General features: G+C 56.6%; 1 protein-coding gene and 1 long non-coding RNA gene across 10 annotated transcripts in view; one reads left to right on the top strand and one right to left on the bottom strand.

The window, feature by feature from the left end:
• Positions 1-26,681, bottom strand: part of RBFOX3 (RNA binding fox-1 homolog 3) — a 446,986-nt gene that overhangs the window by 179,228 nt on the left and 241,077 nt on the right. For 8 of the 9 annotated variants that reach the window (XM_025468223.3, XM_025468224.3, XM_025468214.3 and 5 more), the window contains one exon: positions 783-890. The gene's annotated coding sequence lies outside the window, so the exon portion shown is untranslated. Of the gene's footprint in view, positions 1-782; positions 891-11,723; positions 11,934-26,681 lie in introns of those variants that run through there. The other variant, XM_049113859.1, reaches the window with a different exon arrangement.
• On the top strand, positions 14,355-18,004 carry LOC118355659 (uncharacterized). Its single transcript, XR_004818563.2, has 3 exons — positions 14,355-15,226; positions 16,699-16,846; positions 17,037-18,004. It is a non-coding gene; the product is annotated as an uncharacterized LOC118355659 (long non-coding RNA).

Below are 26,681 nucleotides of genomic sequence, written 5' to 3'. Positions count from 1 at the left end.
CTTTTATATTTATTAACCCACTTTCTCTCTTGGCATTTGGAGCCATGAGGAAGCCTCAGCCAAGGCTATTAATAGGCGGAGGCCATCCCCAGGGAGGAGAAGGAGCGCATACCTACGGCACAGGTGCCAAGCATAATAAAGGTTTCAGAGTCTGTCTAAATATAGGCTGCAGCCACGGTGGGGAGCAGAGGGCGGGCCTTGGGGAGCCGGGCACAGTCTGCCCTGGTGCCTCCTATCACTGCTGCTTGGGCAGGGCCCGCGACCCGTGCCAGAGCTGGGCCCTGCCGGGAAAAGACCTGGCTGTCACGCGGTGCCTCCGCTCCAGGTCGGACCTGGTGGGAGACGCCAAGGAAGGGATTTGCAGAATGGCATGCAATATGAATGACTCCTGTAAACAGAGTTTAATAAAAAGGCAGTGAGGGAATTTATGGGCAGCCCAAGGATGATTAAAATTATTTATCTACTTACCTCCCTTGCTGGCTGATCAGTCTATTAATTATCTATTATACACTCGCTGATTTGCATTTTAGTGGATGGGCCTGAGCAACAGCAGGTGAAAAACACGGAAGGGTTGAGGAGCCATGTAGTGGGGGCGGGGGAGGAGGGGACCCTGCTCTTTACCAACCACGGGTCCCCCAGCTGACGCCGCATCGCCACATTGCCCAGGTGCCACCCTGCCGCCCCCGGCCCCCGGACGCCGCAACCCCCCAACCCCCCCCGAAGGCCTGATCCGTGAACTGGCTCCAGGTGGAGCAGAAAGTGCGACTGGAAGGGGTACCCACCTGTTTGCCAACGGACAGCTCCCGGAACGGGTTCCCGGCCGGAGGGGCCTGTGGACCAGCTCGGGGGAAATGCTGGCAGGATCTTCCTCTGGCCGTTCTGACTTAACGCTGCATTTGGAAAAGAAAACACGAGAACAAAACCATTTTCAATCTCTGAATATCTGAAATGCATCAGACGCACGCTCTCCCGCGCTCTTGATTAAAAATACCACAGGACACAGTGTCATGGGAACGGCATCTTTTGAACGCTGCAGCTGAGGACTCGTCGGGCTGGGAGGAGTTCTAACAAAGCATCCCTGCTCACACCTCGAGGCTCCCAGCCGCTCGCTGCTGTCCCGTGGTGAGACGCACACTATCAGACCGGGCCCTGGGACCCGAGGGGAGGGGGCCTGTAGCCCATGGGGTCCGGCTGGCAACGAGCAGAGCGACAGTGGGACGGCCTGTGTCGCCGGTTCCCAGCGCGGGCCCCAGCGCTCCTCTGTGGGCAGCAGAGCCTTGTTGGGGGCAAGTCATCAGCAGCACCCCCATCACCAGGCTGGGCTCCCCAGCACCGGGCCAGACTCCCGGGGTGTGCGGCTGACCAGGACCTGCTGTGGGTACGGACCTGCAGTTTATTTAGACGTTTAACCTCGCTCATCAAAACCTGCTGGCTCACCACGACCAGCCAATTCCTTAAAACAAACCTCTTTTCTTTACCGATCCATCCATCCTTCCAGCCGTCATCCATCCAGTCTCTATCATACAGGTAGATATAGGCAGACTGGCAGATTGGTAGCTAGCTCCTAGTGGTTCTGTTTTTCTGGAGAACCGTGGCTGATTCAGCACCTCTGTGGCCTCTCCAGCTTGTACCTCTGCAGGGGCTCAGCCCTTCTATGGCTCGGAAGGGACAGAGGAGGCAGTGAAGGGCCAGCCATCTCTGGGGTGCAAGGATTGCAGGGTCACAAGCCCAGGGACACGCTGGCCCCGACTCCCAGCCTAGAGCCAGCCTCCTCGTGAGCCTCACAACCCACCCCGGTGGCCAGAGCGGTGGTCCCTGACATTTGCAGGACAGTTGTCCCCACACGCCGTCCTCTGTGCCCGGCCCAGCGCCCACCCACAGCCGGCTTCTCAGTCCCGATGATGTATCAATAACTGCAAAGCAAAATGCCACAGTTAGCAGCGCTACTGTACTGTGACTGATGGTTTTCAGAATCGATTCGCAGGGTTTTGTGTGTGCAGGGAGGTGGGGCCGCATCCCCGAAGCTAGAGCAGGCCCCAGGAATGAGGCACACCAGGAAAAGTCCCAGAGACAAAGAAGGAGTACGGGAAAGCCATGCAGGGGAGATGGGAATGGGGTGGATTTTTAGGAAGGGGGACCAGTGTCACAGAGAACAGGCGCGGTGAGCACCATCCCGAGTCCAGGCTGGGCGGTGACGACACCAAAGGGCTTGGCCTGAGGACCTCTGACGGGGACAGGGCGTGGCAGGCAAGGACAGATGGCAGCCTTCCTGGGAGAGGAACATGACGCCCGTCCCAAGGTACTTGCCGGGCTCAGGCCAGGAAACCCTCCTGCTCAAGAACTCGAGATTTTATTGGCTTCATAAAACCAAGCTGTTGCCACTGCCTGGTCCTCCTCAGGCGAGAGTAGGAGCACATGCGAGGGGCAGTCCTGCCCCACCCAGGGAGGAGGGTGGCAGGACAGACAGGACGGGGCCTTAGGACAATAAAGGCTCCCAGAACCTTCTTCTGGCTGTACCTGGTGGCCTTTCCAGTGACCCTGGAGGTCAACAAGTGCTCGCTGGTGCACCTTGCACCTGAACCCGGGGAATCTGGCCCAGGACAGCTCGTGACTGCCATCCTGTCCTCGCCCTTGCTATGCTGAGTCTCTGGGTGACTCAGTTTCCCTGTCTGCAACATGAGTTCTTGCACAGCCCAGGAAACCATCCAGAACCCACTGCAGCAGAGTCACTAGGCAGCAGTGTGGGTGGTCCCACCCCAGGCGCTGGTTCAGCAAAGTGCCAGAGAGGGAACAGGAGCCTAGGTCTTGAGCCCAGCAGATGCCCCCAGACCAGGAGGTGCCCCTGCACATTCTCCCCGTCCAGAAGCTACCCCGTGGCCACGAGTGAGTATCTCCAGCCTCTGAGCAGAGGCAGCTGTTTCTCCTCTGGGCCCTCTATCCCCCTCTTCTAGGACGGTGTCCCTCCATTGCTTCTGAGGACCCTGGTCCTGCCAGGCCAGGCTGAGAGTCAGGCAGCCAGAGGGCCTCAGAGGGCAGCAAGGGGTCACACCTGAAACACGCTTGCTCGGCCTCTCACCAGGGAGGTTGCAGGCCAGGATTGCTCGTCAAGTGGGGTTCACAGAAAGGGGACCCAACAGGGAAGCCCAAATGCTGGCAAATGGTTCCTTACGCACCCCTCCCCTCCCTTCTGTCCCTTCTCTCTTCATCTCTTTTTCACAAGTACACTGGTTTCACTTCTTGCCAAGGTACAGCCTGCTTCCCAAGTGGGAGAGTCCAGCCTGCACATGGAGGAACCAAGGATTCAGACGTGGCCAGTTGCCATCTTTCCATGCCCACAGGGAGGCACGCGGGCCAAGTGGTGATCTCTGCGCCCGTGAGGATGCGTCACAGAGCCGGGGCCAGGATCCAGAACTTTCTGAGACCCAGCCACTCATGGCCAGGTGCACCCACGTCCCCCAGGTACAAGGAGACACGTCCCAGGCAGGGGCATCCTCTGCAGTAGCGATGCTTTGCCAACAACAACCAAGGAGCCACCTAGGAAAGGGTGGATGAAGACAAAGTAGCCGATCCCTAAGGGAGGTTCCCACGCGGCAGAGAGAGACAACGGGTCAGAAACACACGCCAGCGGGAAGGAGCCACGATGCTTGATGCTGAACGAATGAAGCCGTTCCCAGGAAGAGGTCACATATGTGAGCTCTAAGATGCTCTGTTCGTTACTCACAGTCATGTGTGTATAAATGTGTTTTTGAGGGACCAGAGTAGTGGACGCTGAATCCACGTCTGGCTGTGTGTGTCGGGGGGCAGGGACGAGGCTGGGAGAGGTCAGAGGGGACCTGACCTGCCTGCCCACCTCCTTTCATTTTGAAAATAATGCGGTATAACTACATGTTAACCATTGCTAACTACAGGTGGAGGAACATAGAAATTTTTTTTATTTTTTTATTTTTATTTTATTTTTTAATTTATTTATTTATGATAGTCACAGAGAGAGAGAGAGGCAGAGACACAGGCAGAGGGAGAAGCAGGCTCCATGCACCGGGAGCCCGACGTGGGACTCGATCCCGGGTCTCCAGGATCGCGCCCTGGGCCAAAGGCCGGCACCAAACCGCTGCGCCACCCAGGGATCCCGGAACATAGAAATTTAGTATTTATTATATTCACCTTAATTATAAAAAATTCCCCAAATTTCCTCTGAGATGAATGTGGTTGGACTGTGAGCCCCTGGAGGGAGCAGGAGACCCCGATGACACACAAGTGGCGGCCGGTGGCACAGTCCTTCCACACTCTGATGCCACAGACTCGCCAGCGGCCCTGAGGGCCTGACACATGGCATGTGCAGCAGCACGATTCTGGAAGGAGCCAGATCATTCCCTGCCACTGTCCCTCCACTTCCAGGGCCATGAAACTGCATCTTCAACTGCCTCCAGAGGTTTTCCTTATGTACAACCAGCCCGAGCAGAGGGGAGGCCTCATTGCACTGGAGACGAGGGCTGGGGCAGGTGGTGGGAACCACGCGCTCCAACACTGCAGACGCTAGACCACCGGTGCTTCCCTGAACTCAGGGGCTCTCACTTTCCTCCGCATGATGAGAGCAAGGGAAAGGCACAGCTCCCCGGGCCCCTGGGTCGGATGCCAGCAAGTTCCGGGCGCTGAGACGGCTTTCCCTGCCCCTGGCAAGCAAATCTCTTCAAGCAGATAAGGCATCAGCCCACCTCCCCCTTCCCGCAGCTGACGGGACCGTGGTCCTGGCCACAGGCGGCCGACTCCTCCCTGTCTCCGGGCAGGCCTTCAGGAGAGCTCGGGACAGGACCCTGCCTGGCCAGAAACTCATTCAAGGCGATTCCCCACCGCCCACCAGAGCCACCATCTGCCGGCTGCCAGGAGGCACTTCCTGCGTGTCCTCGGGGCCTGCGTGGCCGGCGCGCCCTGGCGAGCGTGCTGCGGGGGGCAGCTGCGTGCCCAGCCAGAGCACCGTGGGGGGCAGATGGGCGCCTGGCTCTCGCTTTGATCTCACACGGTTACACGTTCCGTGTGACAAGCTAATAAAAGCTGCACGATCAAATTCCAGGTCATTACTCAAGGAAAGAGACCCCTCTGTGGTCGACAGCAACGGTTTCAAACCAATTAAAATAAGCCTGGCGTTTCTGCGGGCTGCCGTGTGCCCGCCACCCCGGAGGTCTCGGAGGGCCCATGCGCGCGATGAGCAAGATGCACGAAATGTTAATGGAGACGTTAAATGCCACACCGAGGGGATTCTGGTAAATAAGGCCACTCGCAAGAGGCTAGGGGGAGACGTCTCCTGAGCTAACCCTGAAGGAAACTTCAATAAAAACGAGATTGGATTGAAAACAATGCAGTCTGCGAGGGATGGGTCTGCTGGCAGAGCTGGGAGGTCGTTGGGGGAGGAGAGCCCATCTCATTTCCTAGTTCCCTCTGCAGGCCTGCGTGCCCCCTGACACCTGCCAGGACCCGCAGCACCCACTGGGCGGGCCGGGAGGACTGGGGCAGGATTCGCCAAGTGGAGAGGGCTGGCGGTGGTGCTGCGTGGACGATGGGAGGGGGCGGTCTAGCGGTGCTGGGGAGCCGGGGGCCTGGACAGAACCAGGGGGTGCCGGGGCCGAGAGGGCGTGCAGGGCTCCCTGAGGACATGGCTCTGTGCCCAGTTCACAGTTGTCCGGCAGCTGCTCTGAGCTCTGCTGAGTCCTGTTTCGGGAAGATGCAATGTCACCCACGAAACAGACGGATAAGGTTTCGAGAGAGCGTGGCCGGCGCCCAGGCTGGGCGAGGAGGGGAGCCCCGGGTGCAGGCTCTCGCCAGGCTGTGTAGCTCCAGGTAGACTCAACCCGCAGGTGAGGGCGACTCCACGGGGCCAAGGCGGTGCTGCTAGCTTCTCCCCGCCGGGACAGCCCGCGGCCCACAGCTCTACCCCGACGCGAGGGAAGGGTCTCCATGCAAAGAAAGGGAAAGGAGGCACGGGGCCAAGGGAAGGGCAGCGGGGCCCTGCTTGGAGGGCCAGACCTCGCCGCCTTGGGCTCTTCCTCACGCAGCTCCCACCCCCACGGCCGCCATCCCTGCACACCTGCTCCCGTCCATCAGGCTTTACAACTGAAACAACAAACGTTCTTCCAGCTACGCTTGCCACAGTTAGCAAAGAGAACCACCGGATGCTCGGTTGAATTTGAAATTCCAGATAAACAGCAAATGATGTTTTATGTTTTTTTGGTAGAATATATCAGGCAAATATTTGGGATGTACTTATAGTACCGATTATTCACGGTTTATCTGCAATTAGAATTTAAGCAGGCGCCCTGTATTTTTACTTGGCAGCCCTAGCTGTCCAATCGTTCGGTACAGACACACACACACACACACACTCATGGACAGGCACACACATCCTTCAAAGAAGAGAGAGGAGCTGACACTACACGTAGACCGACTGGAGGCCTGGCGCTTCCCCTCTCCCCCCTACACCATGCTCTCCTTGAACCCCTCCGGCCCCCCATCACTCCCACTGCAACCCCCGTCACGCCGGCAGAGACACTGGGCCTCCCAGTTGTCACCCGTCAAAGGCCACCCGGTGAGCACACAGCCTGGCTGAAAGCAGACCCGGGTCATTCATGTTCTGTAGTCTGCACTCCTTCCACCTAACCAGAGCCAATGCATCAACTCTTAGATGTTCATTTACAAGCAAAATGGCCAAGAGGACGCTCCTATTGATTCTGCGGTCAAGGCAGTGGACGGTGTTGGAGGCCTTGGCGCAGGCCCATGCCAACTCCGGAGCAGGGATGCCATCAGGTGAAGCCCCCTGTGGTCGGGGCTCGCTCGGCTGCGAGTGCAAGGGAAGGTGTTGGGGAAGGTGCATCCGGCTGCAGTTTGGAGCCCTGGTGGTTGGGGTCCGCCCCGCAATGCTCCGCAGGCAATCACGTCCTGAGCTTGCATGGAAGCAAATTACAGTGTGTGTGAGGCAGGGCGTTCTCCAAAAGAGGATTTTTTTCTTTCTCCCCTGGACGCCCAGAAAGGAGATGGTATTGGTGCCTTTTTGGGTTGAGAAGGTGGACTTGAGATTATCGGAAAACTGGCAAGGTGTCCCTGACCTCTGACTACTCCTTATTAACTGGTTGCTTCTCAGCCAGCCAGCAGGTGGTTTAGACACTTGAGACATCAGATTGCATCTTAAGAAAAAAAGATCACAATCTTTGAGGAGGCCCAGGGGAGTCACAGGGTGACATGTGTCGTCATCGTCTATGTGGGCCACCCTCTCGGCGAGGAAAGAGACCAGATCTGCCCTTGACGTCAGCAGCACGGCTGGCACACCAGGCACTAACTTCCGTGTCTTTATGGGTTGGTTCCATGATTCTTCTACCACACCTACCACTGTGTCATTTCCAGAAAGGTCTTTTTTCCCCTCCTGTTTTCCAAACAGTAGTCTCATGGAAGCGAGAACCTCCAGCACATCATTCAATGGTGAGCCTTCATCTCATGGGCCACTTGCCAGCTGTTGGCCAAGTTGGTGAGCAGAGGACCCCCCCGAGAGCTGTCGGCCGGAGCCCCTGCTGGCACCGTGGCTAATGCCTTTCACCAGTGAGTATCGGGGTGACCCAGGGGTTCGCTGTTGACCCAGTGGCAGTGTAGACACGGCCTAGGATTGAGGAAGCCAAAGGGAAGGGGAGGAGGCCTGTGTGGTCACCCAAAACTCCAACAGAGGACAGCACTCCCTGACTGTCAGAATCCAGAAGCGAAAGTGCCAAGGACAAACGAAACGGGATGGTTCGCTAAGCAAAACAACAGCGAACGCCCGCGTATTCCCACAACCGTCACCTCCACCTCCCCGCGTCCTCGGCCTTACAGTCAAGACACAGTCTGGGTGCGAACGTCGTGATGTTTTCATTATCTGCCTGATGGGGTTTTATTGGAAACATTTGTGCCAAGAGCTGCATTTTGAGATTTCCCATGTAAGGAGGGGAGGTGTGGCGGGGGGTGGGGGGGTGGGGGGAGGAAGCCGCCATTGGATTTTTGGCTCCTCTGGAGACAGCCCACTGTAAGGAGCTGATTCAATTACAGTCAGGTTGTTGTTTTTAGGTGACCTAGTTCCCGGATGGTTTTCCCTGCGTTTCTTTCCTGCCACAAAGTTTTGACATATTGGAGCCAGGAAGGAAGAGAAGTGACACTGTGTCACCAAAAAAAGGAGGGAGCCCGGGAGCCTGGTGGCCCTCAGCAGAAGGGAAGAGAGCCGGTGGGGGCGAGAAAGAACAGCGGGGCAGGCTCTCCCCGGCGGCAGAGATGAACCAGTCCACCCCTCCCTGCAAAACTCAGGCCAGCCCGGCTGAGCGGTGACTGCCCTGGGCCCCTCTGCCCAGTTTCTGGGCATAGCGCTGAGGATCTCAGCGGATCAGAGGATCTCTCTCGGAGAGAGAGCAGCCTGGGCTGGCTGGGGGCGTCCTGTGGTGCTGGGCCATCGGGGTGGCTGCAGGCTCCCGGGACAAGGCCAGCTTCCTGAGGCCATGGTGGGCTCCTTCCTGTCCACGGCAAGTGTGGCCGCTGGAGGGTGTGCCCGGGACTCCCTCCCTGCGTCCAGGGCCTCCCGGGGACACGGAGGGTGCAGCTGGCCACCCAGCCCATCATCGGGGCCAGCAGCCCTGGCCCCAGCAGCCCCTGAAGGCAGGGAGGGCCGCATGTGCCTCGGTTGTCCAGCAGCACGCACGTCTTCCCACTTGAAGAACAGACTTGCACACTGGTTCAGTCCATCCTCCTGCCTCCAGACAGGACCCTCTTTGTCCTCGGTTATGAGAACGAGCGCTATTTTGAGATGCTTCCCAGCGAGGAGGGCTCCACGCCCTGCCTCTCTTGGCAAACTTTTCCCAGATTTAACCCACCTCGCCTGCCGGGAAAAGTCCTCCCTCTGATCTGCCCCCAAATCCTTTACGATGAGCCATGAGTTCATCCCTCACATCCCACCCTCTGCAGGTTTGGACAACACCTGCTTGCCGCCCTTTGCTGAGCTGTTCATGGAGCCTTCGACATAAACACTGTGCCTTTCAGCTGTGAGCTCTGCCGGCCTGTCCTGTGGGCGTGCGTCTTTCCCTCTAAAACCTTGGAGAGGGGTCGCTGCCGTCTGCAGCGGCAGAGGCTCTGCGGAGGCGCCCGCTCCTCTGTACCTGCTCCTCCATACCCGCCTGGCTCCAGCCACCACGGGCAGGTAAGCCAAAAACGGGCTCCTCACGCTCCGCAGGAGAACTGGGCGCGTTCTGCCGAGAGCTCCCCTCGCGGCACGGTGGCTCCAAGATGTAACTGGTGGCGCAGCTGGGGGAGGCCGTTTGCAGATGCGCTGGGGTCCCAGGAGAGGACCCCCCACCCCCCCACACCGGACAGCAGCGCCCACTGCCACGAGCCACGTGCCACAAAACATGGCTCGCTGCTCTGACTCGCGGCCTTTGTTCTTCAGTTTCAAATGGGCTGAAAACCCAGGTAGGTTTAAAATCTTACTGCACTGAAAGGAGGTGCTGGAGCCTGGGGCAGAGACGGATCCCAGATTCCCATCGGCAAAGCTCCAGTGACCTCGGGGGCTCACCTGGTGTCCTCCCTCAATGGCAGGGATAGCAAGGAAACAAAAAGCCAAGATATTCTCTGGCTGCCGCAGCAGGTGTTGAGGAGGGCTGCCCAGCAGGGCCCCCGAGCCACCCCGGGGCCCTGTCCTCACGCACCCTGCCCTGGGCTGAGCAGGACACAGAGTGCTTCGAGGTGCCGTGCGCCAAGTGTGGGCTCTCCTGGGGCCTCGTCCTCAGAGAGGGAAAGTCAGAGGCAGGAAGGGGGGGTAGACAAGTTGCTGAGAAGGAAGAGCAGAGGGGCTGAGCACAGAGAGGGAGAAGACAAGCAGAATCAGGAGCCTGACCTTACAGGATCTGTATTCCAATACACGAGCTAAAACTTACATTGTACGACTTGTTCTCGACTTTACGTGCATGTCTCCGATTATTTTAAAGGGTGCAAAAAGTGACACAGGAAACTTCGGGGTCAGGAGAGGAGTGGGTTCAGATGAAGAGATACAGGGCCGGGAGGGGGGCGAGGAGGGAAGGAGACACGGGCAAGGGCGGAACATGAGCTGTGCCCTGGAAGCAGCGATGGGTGCAGGGGCGGCAGGAGGGGAGCACGCCAAACGCAAAAAGGGAGGGAGAGCAACCCGGCGGGCGGTGGAGCGGAGGCAGGGAGGTTATGGTCTCCCCGAGACCGTAATACTGAAGGGTTGGCAAGAACGTGCCAAGCCATTAAATGAGATGGCACAGGCAGCATGCCCAGGCAAGGTTCCCAGCATAGGGTCCGTAATAAAAGTTAGTTTGCTTCCTCTATCCTGCCCACGTGGAGCGTATCCGACTGGGGGCAGTGGATAGAAGGGGTGAGGGCCTGGCTTCTAAGAGGAGCTTGTCTTCCCGGGAAAGAGGAAGCGTGTGTCGGCTGGCATCCTAAGGCGCCAGCAGCCAACCATCGTGACACCCAGGGTTGGGGTGCAAGGGAGATGCACGCAGGTACCAGCCGCTGAGACGGGTGTTCCTGAGCAGGGTTCAAGGGGTGTAGAGCCCCCAACTGCACCTGTGTGCACCTACACGCATCTTCTGGGGACAGAACATCCAGAGTTGCCCGGGAGGTCCCCAGAGGGGGTTTCCAAAGCCCCTTTCCTGGAAGCCCCCTTCTGGCCCTAATGCCAACTGTATACATAGCCCAACTGTAAAGGCACTGGGTGTGGACGGCCCACCCCACACTGTCACGGGTGTCTGTGTGCAGGTAAGGACCCCTGAGGGTGTGTGCAAGAGGGAGGGCAGTGAGTGCAGCAACCAGGTGGGCCTGCATTCGGTTTGCTGCAATCCCTTCCCTAGATGGGAGCTCAGTTGTGCCTCAATCCCCCTTGTCACCAGGATTGGACATAATGTATGTGGAAGGCACACAGCACAGGTGTGTAACCGCAGAGGCTCCGCAGTTGTTTCCCATGATAGCCAGCTCAGGAAGAGAAACATCGGGCCAGGACGCCTGAAGCCGCTCCGTGGGTGCAGAGAGCCAACTTCCAGGAACTGGGGTGTCTTGGTGTTTGTGTTAAGTCACTGCTGCCACAGATGGATGCGCGCCCACGCTCATCACAGGCCCCAGGGCAGTTTTCCCTGGGACCGGGCCATGAGAGCTGCTTGCCGGGCATCAACCGGTGGTGAGCTGGGTTCCTAAGCCCCACTCCCCTAATCTAGAACGCTGGGGGCCAGTGAGAGCGGCATGTTCTGCATCCAGAAGGGCCCGTGGCCGCACCTGCCCGCCCACCTAGCCCCTCCCTCCAAACCTCCGTGTTCACTCCTCACTGCCCTTCTGTGCTGGATGCCACCAGATTGGAGAGGAGGCGGGCACCCCGCTCAGTGCTCTCCTGCATCCGCCAGAGAGGCCCGTATGCTGAGCGCTGCTCAGAGAAGTGTGTTCAGCCCTGGCCAAAGGTGCATGGAGCGCTGTACCAACATGAGCCCCAAGCAAGGCTCCAGCAGCGCCGGGATGCAAGCTGAGAAGGGAGGCTGACTGTCAAGCGGGTGAGGCAGGATGAGAACTCAGGACCTTGCGTTTCCAGGCTATCTGCAAATCTTTAGGTGGGCATTTCAAGGAGGGGTTGAATCACCCAAGTGCGTCTGTCGGCAGGTGCAGGGGGGACCAGCCTGCTTGTCACACAGCGTGCCCCCTCCTCTACACCTCCCACCTACCAGGTGTTGGCAGGTGGGTTGGGCGCAGGACTGATGGGTGGTGGAGAGCATTTCGGCCTCCCTCTCGGGACCACTCTGCAGGCGCCTCGAAAGAAGCTGGCTTGGGAGCCCCTGTGGCCGTCACACCCAGGAGGGAGCTGCAGAGGAGACTTCCTCTGTTTCCGGAGTGATCCGCCATGGGCCAGTGGTGGCCCTGGAGCTGGCTGACATCTGGCAAATGAGTGGAGGGTATCATGTTAGTTTCCAGGACACGCACGCTTTGCTCCGGGGGGACCCCGGGGGCCCTGAGGAAGCCTCCGAGGTGAACTCCATTTCCAAGGGTTAGTGAAGAGGCACAGCACACACCAGGCTTCCCCCCCCGGCAGCTCCCCTTTCTTGGGTGGAAGAGCATGTGGTTCGCCTCCTGTCTCCTTGAAGGCAGCCCCTCCGGTGGGGCAGGGGCCGGGGGGGGTGGGGAGGCGGGCCGCTGACCCCAGCAAGCACTTCTGTGGATGCACCTGCAGCTGTCTGCCCGTGCCCCTGGCTCTGCTTCTCTGAGAACCGCCCCCACCCGTGTCTGGAGTTCAGAGGAGGAGGGCGGGAGGCCCTGGGAGAGGGGGGTGTGGAGGGGAAAGCGGGCAGCCTGCAGGCAAAGCACCTGCAGGAGGCAGCCTCTTGGTCACCGCCCTCCCAGCCCAGCCTGGCTGCCTCTGTGTTCAGACAGGAAGAGAAGGCGGGAGAAGGCCCTGTGGCCATGCAGTGTCGCCCACACAGGCCAGGGTGGGGCCACAGGCCCAGGGATGGCCCTCTGTCTCTGCTCTATGTGGAGAGAGGACCAGCCGGAGAGGGGAAGGCTCCCCGTGTATCAAGGAAGGAAGGTCTGCAGCAAATGCAGGGGTGAGACGCATCCACCATGTAGAAGCAGCAGGCACAGCAGCTCTTCCTACACAACGTCAACGTCGAAGCCTTTCCATAATGCCGAGGCCTGAGCCACATGCCCCGCCCCCGATCCCCGACCTTGAGCAACAGGGCCCCGGCCCTCTTCCCACTGTGTGTGAACCCCCGCACCGGGAAGGACTAGTTGGAAGGAACAGAGTCAAACGAGGCATGGCTGCAGGTGAGCCGCGATGGGCGCATCACCGGGGATTCCACAGGTGGGTCTGGGCAGCCTGTTGGGTTGTGCCTTCCTGGACCCAAGTGTGGTAGGAAACTGGGGGATGGCTCGGGCCATCTCATCCAAAGATACAGCTTTACTTAACCTCAGAGGGTCGTGTGATCTCGGCACGAGGCTGGGGAATCTACGTATCCCTAAACATCAGCTACCCGGCTGTTGATACACTTCCCCCAACCAAACGTCCCCTTGACTTCAATCCTCCCCTCATCCTTGGGATGGGGACTCCTTACAGATGCTCCCTCGGGACCCACCCCGTCCTGGGATGCCACCACCTGCCGTCCCCTCAAGATGAAAAGGAAACAGAAATAAACAGAACGACAAAAATGTAAGTACAGCTGCGGTGGCGCCTCTGCCCCCCACCCCCGACTCCCTTTGCCTCCCTGTGTTGAGCTCCAACCTCCCGGATATTTATTGTTCGTTCCCTCCTAAATCATCCCTGACGGCTGGACTGCTCGCACTCCATCACGGGCAGAGGCTGTGTGGAGTCACTGTTCTGTTTAGCTTGCAGAAAAAGGAGCCTTGTAGGAAAAACCCACCCGGGAGCTGTCCGTGCTGAACTCCGGCATGATGGACGATTATGGACCATCTGCACTTTCAGAGGGGGATGAATTTATGAGCGGGAGAGACAGCTAGAAGAGTGTCCATTACTATAACTCACGGCCCTCTTCAGAGATATTCTAATCAGGCATCCTTTCCCCTCCTGCTGAAAAGCCCCGGTTAAGAACTGGCAAGGGGGGAATCAATTACATATTTCTGGGGTGGATTTTCCTGTTTGTTTGTTTGGGTTTTTTTTTCTTTTTGCCCAGAGAGCATGGCCATCACAGGTGTTGGGGGGTAGGGGTCTCAGGGGGCTGGGGGTGGGGTGGCTGGCGGAGGGACCCTGTGCCCAGCAAAGACGTTGCCATCAGCATTTCCTTGGTGCCCCTGTCACACCACCACTCCTGAGCTCTCGCAACTGGTGTCGGGAAGATGGGAGGTGCTGGCATGTTCCTCCCTTCCCAGCCTCTGCGCGGATCTAGTTGAGATTTACTGACAACCAGGAATCATGCAGAGGGATGCAGCAAAAAACTATCTGGATTTTCCCAGGAGGCTGTGCAGTTTGATATTTATGTGCGGCACAGAGGAAAGGAGAGGAGGGAGCCTCGATGGGACACCAGCCCCAGGGCAGGTGCTGAGCTGGATGCCTTCTGCACGTTGATTCACAATGATCTTATTCCTGTTTTAGAGGTGAGAGAGAGAACTAAGGCCCGTGGATGGCCCAGGCCCATCCAACCCTTCTCAGCCTGTTGCCTGGAGGCTCAGGGGACGCTGCAGAACCTGTCCCTGCCAGAGGCCGGGAGCCCTCCACCTGCAGGATGCCTCCTGCTGGCATTCACCTCATCTGACCACAGCCCTGTCACAGGTATAAGCACGTACTTTCATTCCCATTTTATTTTTTTTTTATTTTTTTTTTATTTTTTTTATTTATGATAGTCACAGAGAGAGAGAGAGAGAGGCAGAGACCTAGGCAGAGGGAGAAGCAGGCTCCATGCACCGGGAGCCTGATGTGGGATTCGATCCCGGGTCTCCAGGATCGTGCCCTGGGCCAAAGGCAGGCGTCAAACCGCTGCGCCACCCAGGGATCCCTCATTCCCATTTTAAAGATGATGAAGCTAAAAAAAAAAAAAGATGAGGAAGCTGAGGCCCAGAGGGGTTTTAAAGTGGCTTCCTTGAGGCCACCCAGCTAACCAGCAGTCCAGCTGGGATGGAGCCCCCACCTCCTGGCTCTGTGTCCAGCACCTGAGTGCTTGCCTCCCCAGGAGGCTGCTCTGAGCACAGCCACCCCAGAGCATTTCCTTCCATGGGGGCCACGCCTCTCCAGGAAGGGTGGTCACTGGCAGAGCCCTTGAGAACTCACCCCTGCATACAAGCTCTAGGACTCTAACCACAGGACGTGGAACTCGGGGCCACTGCCTCCTGCCAGGGCCCTGCCATCCTCCAAGATGCCCAGCTCAGCATCAGTGAGTCTTGGAGTCAGGCCTTAACTGGGACAGGATCAGGTTGCAGCTGAAACAGCAGAAGTTCAGCAGATTGCTCTTTTTGTTGCTTTTATTTATTTTTATTAATCTTTTTTTTTTTTTTTTAAACTACACTTCTACTTGCCTCACCCTGGGAGCTCACCTGTGGCTTCTTCAGCTGGAAGAGCCTTCTGTTCTTACCACTCCACTCTGTTCTGGTCACCCCTTGGCTCTATCACCGCGACCATCCATGCAGACTGAGGACAGGACCCCACCTCACACAGGGCAGCCAGGATTTTGCAGGAGGTCAGACCTGAGCTGAGCTGGCTCTTCAGGGCATGGGAGGTAGTCAGGTGAGGAAGGTGGGGGAGGGCTCTGCCTTGGGGACATGAACGCCGGTGGGGACTGTGGCATGCTGTCCACGTGTTTGGAGTGGGGAAGGCGATGGGGTCAGACTGGTGAGCAGTGAGCCTGCCGGTGAAGGGACCCTTTCCTACACGGCCTTCCCTGAGTCCTCTCGCCCTGCAGAGTCAGGGTGAGCCCCACGCAGGCCTCCCCGCCCATCACAGCGGGTCTGATGGAGGGCCTGCCTCTGGACCCATGCGTCCAATAGAGGCTGTGACCAGGGAGAGGGTCTACGGCGGAGCCGTCCATCGGCGTGGCTGTGAGCACGTGTGGTTTGTGAGCACTTGAAAGGTGGCCGGTGGGCTCAAGGGGTCAAATTTTTAACAGTATTTCATTTTAATTCATTTAAGTTTAAAGGGCCACAGTTTTCAACAGGTCAGTTCTGGATGGTGAGCTGCCCAGAACAGCCCCAGGGTCTCAGGCTGCCTGACCCCAGTAGGCACTGCCTGAGGGCAGGTGTTGACAAGACCCTCAAGTTCTAAAGCTCCGAAACCTGAGCAGACCGCCGTAGCCGAGTCTCGGGAGCGAGTAGATCTCTCTGCAGCCTGAGACATTTGGCTTCCCTGTGAAAACAGCATTGACTTGATGAATGGCCAGTGCCTGCACTTTGAGAAATTAAATTCTCGGCTTGGACTGAGCAGCGTGGGGGTAACCATGGCCAGCCAGGGACGGGGACAGGGCACCCAGAGGGAGCCTACGCAGAAGGGAGCTCAGGTTCTGAGCCCCTGATGGGACTGGGGGGTGGGGAGGGCAAGGTGGGCCGGGAGCTGAATCAGCAGGTGCCCCAGGCATTGGCTGGAAAGGGGCCCCGAAGAAGTCAAGAGCAGGAGTGCAGGAAAGGAGCCACACGGCGCAGAGGGGGTGGGCAGGGGCTTGGCAGGAGAGAGACCTGGCCCATGCCCACCTAGCATATTCCAGACCCTGGCCCCCAAGGCTCCACCACTGCCTGGAAAGGGGTCTCTCCAGGGCCCATCACACCAGCTCTGACCTTCCCACAGAGCCTTCCCCACCGCAGACGCAGGAGAATTTATGAACCCCCGTTATTTGCAGCCCAACTCTGCTCTCCATGGAAACCAATTCCCCTCCTGCTTCATTATTGCTATTATCTTCATTAATGCTTGATATAATGTCGTGTCCATTATGGCCATCCCAGGGGCTCCTATAAAGGGCCGTTTCCCCCAAACCTGCCTCCACCCCCGGCCAAACTCCTGCAGGCAATCCTTTCCTCCTGCGGAGGGGGGCAGGGAGGAGAGGGCTTCACCCTCCGTGCCTCTTCTCACACTGTAAAAATTACTGCCAACGATATTATATGGTCACGCCATAAACTCAAATCACCTCCTAGAACTTCCTTCATTACCACCTCACTATATAATCCAGCAGTTATTCCAAACCTGGTGTCCTCTCCTCCTTCCCCTTGCAGGAAGCTTTGCGGGCCCCGAGGGGGCTCTAAAGAACATCCTCTGGTCCGTGCCTCTCTCACAAAGCCCAGGAAGCCTGAGGCCACCCGGGGCCTGACGGCTGCCCCCACCTCTGTCTTCAGGAAACAGGGAATCAGAACAAACGCTCAGGTGCCCTGCCCACTCTGTTCTAGAGTTGCCCCCTCACTGCAAGCCTCCATCTGAGGTCTCGCGCCCCTGTTCCTCCCCGCTCGGTTCCCTCCCTTGGAGAAGTGGCAGGGGTGCTGTGTGGTTGGGGGGAGTATGGCTCCTTCTCGGGCCTGCAGACCCGTCAGCCCTGACCTCTCCCCCCGATTTCCAGTGCGTGTCTCCCTTCATACCTCCAAGTCAGAGCCTGAAGACCATGCCACCCACCTGTGCCCACCTCAGGGGAAGGGCGCCAGGACTCTCCTCTGCATCTGCAGCTAACGAGCAAAGTTGTCCTGAAAAAATGGGCCGTCAGATGAATGCTAGAACTACGTGTGTGTCCATGTGTGCTCACGTCTGTATGACCACACATGTGTGGTCATTTGCGTGCACGTGTGGATGTGCTCACCTGCGTACATACGTGAGTGTGCATTCGTGCATTCACTGCTCCCACCTGAGACCAACCCCACCCCGGGATGGATGCCTTCTCTTTCTCCCATCGTCCTGGACCCCAACAGAGGGACCAGCAGCTGGCCCTTATTTAGGGGAAAGTAGAGTTTAGGGTGTCATGCTGGTTTAGCTGCTGGGTGGAGGTTTCACCCCCTGCCCTGGATCATTCTGGAATTGCCCTAGGACCACCTGGCAGTCCTCTCGGCTGTGCCCAGGTTTCCCCGCACAGGCCCCAACCTCCCAGTGCAGGGATGCTGTGGGCTGTGGTTTCCTTTGAATGCTGCAGGGCCTTGAATCGTTTCCATGGGTTCTTTAACTAGACGGGGATGTTCAGATTTTGATGCATCTCTCGGGGGCAGAATTTCAGGGTGGGACTTGCCCCATATGCGTCTCACTGCCTCCGACGCTGGCCAGTTCCTGTTCTCAGACCCAGGAACCCAGCCCATGGGGGACCTGCGGGCTTTTGGTCATGAAGTCACGTGGTAGGCGTGCGCCTGGGGGGTCTTCCCGTGGCGTGGAGACCCCGCACCCCCGTCCACTGTGGCCCCTGACCGCTGGGACAGTCCCTGGGCCCTTTGTCCAGTTCTGACTCCAGCTACCTCCTGGGCTTCTGTGTTAGTTCAATCCGTGTTTTGGTTTTTTTTTTTCTCATGAGTGTGTGTCTTGTCTCATTAAAAAACTTGTATACTTCTATACATTATTTTAAAAGATTCTGAAATTTACATCTGTAGCCTCCTGCCCCCCAAACCTCTACTTCCAACTATTTTCGAGCACATCCACCAATGGCCTCCTGCCCGGTCCTAGGTGACTCAGAATGTGCAAAAAGCCACAGGTCCCCATTTCAGTGATGCTGCCCTCTCGGGGCCTCAGGCCTCAGAGCCTTGCTGTCATGCGGCCTCCTCAGTGTCTCCTCTCAATCCCACAGTCTTCCTCATGGCTGGACCCTGCTGCCCACTGCAGCCCAGCTGGCCTCTCGGTCTCCTGTCACTCCCGCCCCCTCCTGAGCTGTTCATCCACCTCTCCCAGCACTGTCAAGTCCCTGCTGCCCCACAGGGGGGCTTGGCCCTATCCAGGCAGAGGCCTCATTCCCGGGTGCGCTGAGCTGGCCCCGCAGGCCCAGGGCAGGTGTCTCCCCAGTTCCGGAGCCTATCCCTTTCCTGGGGCCCTGGAGAAGCCCCTGCCTGCAGCTTGAGGCATCACAGGCTGTCCACTCAGCGTGATCACGGGACCTCTTCACAAGCTGCAGGGTCTGATCCCCAAAGAGAGCGAAAGCTCTTAGAAGACAGGCCCGGTGTCACATTCTTTTCAGATGGACGTTGTGCTGTTGCCCCGCCCCACTGTTCACAGGACTCCCCTTGGTCAGCCCTGCCCGCTGGAGGGGAGACCACACACATGTCAGCCGAGGTTCCTCGTGGGCTCTGCGGGGGAGATCACAGAAGCCCGTCCCACCTCGGCCACTTTTCCTAACGGCTGTGGAAGAGGTGGGTCCAGGCACAACCGCTGCGAAGAGCTGCTGCGGAGTTTCGGGGCCAGCCCCTCCCAGCCGGCCTGGTCCCCTCAGCAGGGACGTGGGGCCCCTGACGGTCACTCCCGCCACCTTGGACTACTCTGTTCGGCTCCGTGTCGTGTCTGAATGAGCACACACCCGGACGGGGTGGAAGGCTGGATGAGATGCCCGCCCCTCGCCGGCAGCTCTGGGAGCTTCTGGGCCCGGCCACGACGGCAAGGGGACGATGGTGACCCGAGGCCGGAGAGAACCAGCACCCTCCCAGCGGCCTGGCCCCACCACCACCCCCCGCCGCCCGCCCCCACACACCTCCTCATTCTCATCGGCTACTGTCTGGGTTTGAGTTCTGTCTTCGAATTGGAAATCAGTCTGGCCATTCAGGACTGGAATTTGAGCCCTAGGAGGGGAAGGAGCCATTTGTAGCTCTTTTATTTTTTTATGCTGTTGAGCAAAGCAGGGATCTGGCTGAGCACAGCTGTTGGGGAGGTGCTTCATGATAAATCAATCCACTGCCTGGGGTGGGGGTGGGGGGGACAGAGTAAGTACAGAGCCCCCCATGCTGGGGAAACAGGCCAGACGTGGGTTGGATCTGAGCACCTGGGGCAATAAGCTAGAACAGGGGGTGGGAGGAAGGGGAGAGAGATGGGGCAGAGATGGGAGAGAGACAGGGAGATAGATGGGAGAGAGACAGAGAGATAGATGGGAGAGACAAAGTGGGGGAGACAGGGAGAGACAGGGACGGAGACAGAGAGACAGAGACAGGAGAGACAAAGCAGAGAAAGAAAGCCATAGACAGGGACGGAGACAGAGAGATAGAGACAAAGCAGGGGGAGACAGCCAGAGACAGGGAGAGACACATAGAGAGACAGCAAGGGAGGAAGTGTCTCCCGACGCTCCGTGAAGACTCGGCCGATCGTCTAACCACCTCGACAAGGTGATGTCCAACACGGAGTTAAGAAGCACGTTCTCTCTTTTCCTAAAGTATGCTCACGTTTTAGGAAGTTGCCACCCTGGGCCCACTCCTCACAAAGCCCACACGGGCCTCCCCAGGTATCAGAGCTGCAATGGCTTCGCTTTCGTTTTGTGCCAGAGACACCGAACTGTTTAATTCTCATTGTTAAATCAATACCTGGTGTCATGTCATCCAAAACCATTATGTTTACACCAGGAAAAAAACAACCACACAGAGCCGGTGAGTTCAGGCCACGGCAGAGGGAGGGGAGGAGAATCACAGAATCACTGCTGGGACCTTGCAGCCTGAGGGCCGCCCCTGGGGGACGAGAAGAAAGGTCCTGTGGCAAGAGCGACTGACGGCCATGGCTTCTCCCTCAAGACCACACCTACCCCCCACCCCTCCTCCGCTTCCCCCTGCTCCCTGGGTCTGTCCTCCCACCCCCCAGCCAGCTTCCGGTCCTCAAGCAACCTCCTCCCTGGGACCTGCTCACCCTCACTGCCTCCCGGAATCTTCTCTCTGCCCTGCACCTCTGACCGACTGCCACGCTGTGAACCCGACCCCTGCGCCCCTTCCCCCTCTCCTTTGGGACTTCCCGCACCCTGGTCACCGGCGATGTCATCACCGGCAAGCCCAGCGGGCCGACCCTCTGTCCTGTCCCGTCTCTCTCCTCTGGTGCCTTGACCTGTGGACCATGCAGTCCCTGACTTGTCTTCCCACCATCATCCTGTGTCTGCCCATCACCCCTTTCCCCGGGGGCCCCACCCTTCCCCACACCTTCAATCACCCTCCCCATAGGCCTCTTTCCTCTCTCCTGAGATTCATGTTGTCAGTTCCCCAGAAGACATCTCCACCTGGAGACATGCCCGAGGTGACCTCATCCACATTTCATTCCCCCCTGCATCCCTGTCCAGGCAATGGCATCACCACCCTCCCTGGCATCCAGACTACAAGCCTGAATCACTCTACCCTCTCTACCTTCTCCTCCCACTCCTCAGGCTCGGGGGGTTTCTGTGCGCTGGTGCCACCGCCTCTCCCTTCCCTACCTATCTGCCTAGGCATCCTCGCTGTGTCTGGCAGGGCGCCTGGCACCTTCAGCGGTCAGATCCCGTACCCACTGCTTGAGAATCTCCAGTGTCTTCCCATGACATACAGTTGGGCCTCTTGACCTCTGTGGTACCTCAAGAGACCTCTACCTATGAAAAGGCACATACATACATGGACACTACATTTTGCAATCATTTCAGGAGGCTTACGAACCAGTGGGCACCCATCTGTGGGTTTAACAGCCCTGTAGGACTAAGCCCAGACAAGCTTTGGGACTATCACAATCTGGCCCCAACACATCTTTCCAGCCTCGATTTTCTCATCTGCAAAATGGGAGCAACAGTGGACTCACCTCAGGGGATGTTCATGAGCCTAAAGATGCACACGTGTAAACCACGCAGAGCTGTGCCCCATGTACCCCAAGTGTCTTGTCTCTTACCAGTCCTCCCAGAGCCACCCTCACAGACACACCAGAGTTCCTCCAACAAGCTGGGCTCCTCTGACCTACTGAGCCTTGGATGTTTCCATCCATCTAGAATATTCTCTGCTGGGGAGCGCTCACTTGTCCTCTGAGAACTGGCTCAGATGTTACCTCCTCTCTGGGAGCTTCCTGGCCTCCAATGGAGGCTATTGGCTGGTCCCTCCTCAGAGCTCCCAATTACTGCTGCCATGCTGTGTCTGCTGTGTGTCCAGGTGCCCTAATGGAGGGATGGATGGGGCAACCCTTCCTTGAGGAGACCGGGGTCCTAGAGGATGGGGCAGGCTGGGTCCAGGTTCTCATCGTCCTGGGCCACTGGGCCCAGCACATAGCAGGTGTTCAATACGTATATTCTTCATTAATGAACAAAAGAGATGGAGACTCCTGTTTGTGACCAAGGGGAGGCACTAGGGCAGAGTCTGGGGGACCATTGCATGTGATTTCCCACTCAGCCTGATGGGGGCCTAGATATAAGTTATTGTGTGTGTGCACGCACGTGTGTTTCAGGTGCACAGCTCACTGTTGTTATTCACCTTAATATATGCCAGGTCCTGGGCCAAGCACTGTACCTGTATTATGTCACTGGCCCTCACACCACTCCATAGGCAGACGCTAGTATCATCACTTTCACCTTAAGGTGGAGACTGAGGCTTGAGAGGTTACACCCCTGGTCAGCTCTGAGGACCACCCAGGACCTGGTCTTCAGTGCCAGCCCACCCCATGCCCCACTGAATGTGTATGCATGGGCTCCTGTCCACCATCCAGGGCACAGAGCCCCAAGCCTCCCAGCTCTGTTTCTACCTCCTGCCCCATGTTACCTCCAGTGACACCAGGTCCTGCACCTGCTTTCCCCTGACCCTGCTTTCCTGTGCTCCTGCTCACAGGACCCTGTCCTCACCTGGAATCCTCTCTTTCCAGCACATGATCCCAATCCCATCGTGTTCAAGTCTCAGATCCCCGGAAACTCCCCTGATCACCACGGACACAGCAATCTCGCCATCCCTGAACCCCACACTGCCTGCAGCATATAACTGGAACTTAAGATTTTTCTGTCTCAAACTGGGATTTTTCCAGAAATCGTGCCCAGGTTCTCACGGTTGTAGTATTCAACTGGTTCTTAGAGAAAAGACGAAATTCTTGGTTTCTCACGCCTGGGGATCTACCCGCACACGTCATGGTGACACTTTCCTCCCCATCACTCTCATCTGCGATCCAGGCTGTGTTACATCCATTCTTTTGTTTTGTTCTATAACATCTCCCTCTGTTCTTTTATTTTTTTTTTTTTTATTTTTTTTTTTTTTTAATTTTTATTTATTTATGATAGTCACACAGAGAGAGAGAGAGAGAGAGGCAGAGACACAGGCAGAAGGAGAAGCAGGCTCCATGCACCGGGAGCCCGACGTGGGATTCGATCCCGGGTCTCCAGGATCGCGCCCCGGGCCAAAGGCAGGCGCCAAACCGCTGCGCCACCCAGGGATCCCCCTCTGTTCTTTTAAATCCCAGTTTCCCAGATGGGACAACTCAGGTTCCAACAACTGAAGCCCCCTGTCCAGCAGCACTTGGAGAAAGAATAGCACTGGGGCCTCACACTCCAGTCTCCCAAGGGCAGGATCTCTCTTCCAAAGGTGAGAGCCCCCACCGCCACCCCCAGCCCCATCCTCTCTCCTCCAAGTTGGCCCTCTGACTTTGCTTTTGCACATAGAACAGTCTGGACCCCACACCTCTTCCTCCCACCCCAGCCAGGCCCTAACCTGGCTCCCCCAAGAGGCAGCTCATTCACCAGGACCTCCACAGGGATGCGGCTCTGAACGAGGAGACACACATAATGAATAACAACGGAGAATTCTCTGGGGCCTCTGGGGCTTTTATTGGTGGCTGATGGCCTTCAGGAGGCAATTAAAAAGATGCAATAAAAAAAGTGAAGAGCTCGTATTTCAACACTCCTGGCTCTCACAGCACAGGGAAGGGCTGCTTCATCCCAGCACTTCCCAAGATCAGGCTCAGGGCTAGCACTTTTACAGGAAAGACTGCTTACTTGGCAACAACAAAAACAAAATCAAGAGAGGGTAACAGCTGGGAGAGAGCCATAGGTCTTAACGAGCTTCCCTTCAGCAACCCTGGTTATCTCCAGAACCCACCCCCCCACCCCCACCCACCCCCACCCCCACCCCCCCCCCCCCCCCCCCGCTCCAAGGCATCTGCAGCCCGCTGAACCTGAACTGCAGTGTATGCCTTCACACGGTTCCGTGCGCACAGCCATATTCAAGAAAAGTCATTCATAAGTTAGATTAAGAAAATGCACTTGATCTGAACAGTACTTGTGTTCTCTCGCACGCACACGTGCTTCTGACCCGTACGTAGCCCACCTTGAAAAGAAAAGAAACTGGCAAATATGTATGCCACCTTGCTAAATTTTCACACGTCTTTCACGTGTTTGCTGGCACACCCCTCCAGACAGTTAGCAAGGGAGTGGAAGGAAGCAGGCGTCACACAGGACACGAAGGGCGAGGGGCAAGGAGCAAGCTGGCGGGCTGGTAGCTGTCCGTGGGGCTGCAGCGAGCAAACAAGACTATTTATTAGAAGAAGGAGTATTATGACGCTTCCATTACTGTAGACTGTGAAATTTCTCTCCTTCCGTGGAATTTCTGGGAGATTGTGGTGAGAGGGAGAAAAGCACCCATGAAACAGCTTTTCCGGTGTCTGTTCTGGGTCCATCATAACTCACCCCTGAGAGCCCCACCCCCACTGTTCTGTCCCCACAAACTTGTTTACTTAAAAGGTGCTCGCCATCTGCACTGGTTTTCCAGCCGACTGTCCTCACTGGAGAGGTCTGAATGCACCACCCAGGAGTGGAATGCATAAGTATACTACTCACCGTCCTTTCTAGAATTAAAACTGCTACACACGTCCCTAAGCATTTCAATACTATCAGGTGAAAAGGAGACCCAGGTGCGTTTAGCTTTACGTTTTGGAGGACACCTTGCTGCATGACTGTAACTTTTCCTGTGATCCCTGGGTACAAATAAAGAGCTAGCTAAAACTCACTTTGCACCTTTCCTCCTTTCCTTCTGCTTATTAACCCACATGTCATTACAAGGTTTTGGTTATATGGCTTCAGAGCATTTGGAAAACCATGGATCTCTCAGAGTAAAGCCTCTGGACCAACGGTAGCATTGCCTGGGAGCCTGCTAGGATCACAGATCCTCTCCAGTGCTGCTCGAATCTGAGTGGCACCAGCATCACCTGGAGGGCTGGTTAAACCACAGAGTACTGGGCCCCATCCACAAAGTTTAGGATTCCAGAGGTCTGTGGGGAGGCCTGAGAGCTTGCATTTTTAGTAAGTTTCTTTTTTTTCATTTTATTTTATTCATGAGAGACACAGAGAAAGAGGCAGAGACACAGGCAGAGGGAGAAGCAGGCTCCCTGTGGGGAGCCCGAGGCAAGACTCAACCCCAGACCCTGGGACCATGCCGTGGGCCACAGGTAGACACTCAACCACTGAGCTACCCAGACATCCCATTTTTAGCAAGTTTCCAGGTGTTTCTGAGGCTGCCGGTCTGGGCACCACATCATAAGAAGCACAGTCCAAGGGAGACATAGTCTAGGATAGCATAAGTGTTGCCCCCCCCGGAAAGCTGGGGCCCGGGTTGTGGTTTTGGCCTGTACCCTCTGTGACCTCAGACAAGTCACTCAAGTATCTTCCCCTCCACTCACCATTTTACCACTCGAGAAATAAGCAGATTGATTTGGGTGAGTGTGAGGGTCCTCTCCATCCCTGACAGTCTGTCCTTCTAGGCGCTGCTGAAACAGAGCAGTCTTGAGTGTGAGGTGAAGTAGAACCTATTTTGCCATCCCCCATCCTTTTATAGGCTTCATACCCCCTTCTCCCTGCAGATAGGTTTTTTTTTTAGATTTTATTTATTTATTAATGAGAGACACACACACAGAGAGAGGCAGAAAGATAGACAGAGGGAGAAGCAGGCTCCCCATAGGGAGCCCAATGAGGGTCTTTATCCCTGGACCAGGACTGTGCCTTGAGCCGAAAGTAAATGCCCAACTACTGAGCCACTCAGGCATCCCAAGTTTTTTTTAACTCACTAGGATCAACCTTGGGAGCCAAGCAGCAAGCAGCTGAACTCTACAAAGCTAGAGTTCCAAAAATTAAATCTGATCTTTGTGTTGTCTTTTTTTTTTTTTGATATATTATCTTATTTTATTCAAATACTAGTCCAATCACACATGGTCCAAGAACACTCAAATAATAAGCCACATAGAAACAGATGTTAGGGCGATCCCTGGGTGGTGCAGTGATTTGGCACCTGCCTTTAGCCCAGGACCTGATCCTGGAGTCCCAGGATCGAGTCCCACGTCGAGCTCCCTGCATGGAGCCTGCTTCTCCCTCTGCTTCTCTCTCTCTCTCTCTCTCTTTCTCTTTCATGAATAAATAAATAAAAATCTTAAAAAAAAAAAAGAAACAGATGTTAAAGATTGGCCTTCAAACATGACAGCCAATGACACCACACTTGCCTAAGATCTTGCTGGCATAAAACCGCATCCACATCTCGGTGGCCACCAAAAATTCAGCAGAGCTTCCTTAACCGTGAGCAGTTAGAAGCTACCAGTTTAAGTGCTCTTGACTATTGTTTTCAAGCTCTGAATAGCTTAGGGATCTCAGCAGGGGCTGGAGGAACAAGTTCAACCTTAGCATAGTGCCAAAATGTGGCCAATTGAGGCTTTGAAGCGAAGCCTCGAGTGAGTCACAGCAGCTTCACCAGTGCCAGTGCCACCTCCATGAGTTACAGACAACCTGGGCCATGGTTCCAGGATGAAGGTCCATGGTCCTGGAAGGCCGCTGAATCTGTGTTGTCTTTCTACACAGGGCAGGTCTCCTGGGGCTGGAGTCTGACCTGCCCTCCACACCCTGACACTCAGAGTTGGTGTGAAGATGACATGTTCCCCCCTTCCCACCATCACCCCCACCACAGCTGGATGGGACTTGTGACTCTACAGCACGTCCCACCGCATCTGGGAAGGGACACACATGTTTGCTTTTTTTTTTTCCGAGACTTCACCTATTTATTCATGAGAGATGCAGAGAGAGAGAGAGAGAGGCAGAGACACAGGTAGAGGGAGGAGAAGCAGGCTCCATGGAGGGAGCCTAATGTGGACCCGATCCCAGAACTCCGGGATCATGCCCTGAGCCAAAGACAGACGCTCAACCACTAAGCCACCCAGGCGTCCCATGGGACACACGTTTGACAAGGATGTGATCTGTGTGCATTGGGACGCAGGACTGGCACTCAGAAACCTGAAGACGCCAGTGCTTATGGCTTTCTGTGATGGCCTGACTATAGTTGACGAATGAAAAATTTATTAAATAAAAAAA

This window comes from Canis lupus, chromosome 9 (assembly GCF_003254725.2).
Source record: "Canis lupus dingo isolate Sandy chromosome 9, ASM325472v2, whole genome shotgun sequence".
Lineage (NCBI taxonomy): Eukaryota > Metazoa > Chordata > Mammalia > Carnivora > Canidae > Canis > Canis lupus.
This window is presented reverse-complemented; position numbering and strand designations above follow the sequence as displayed.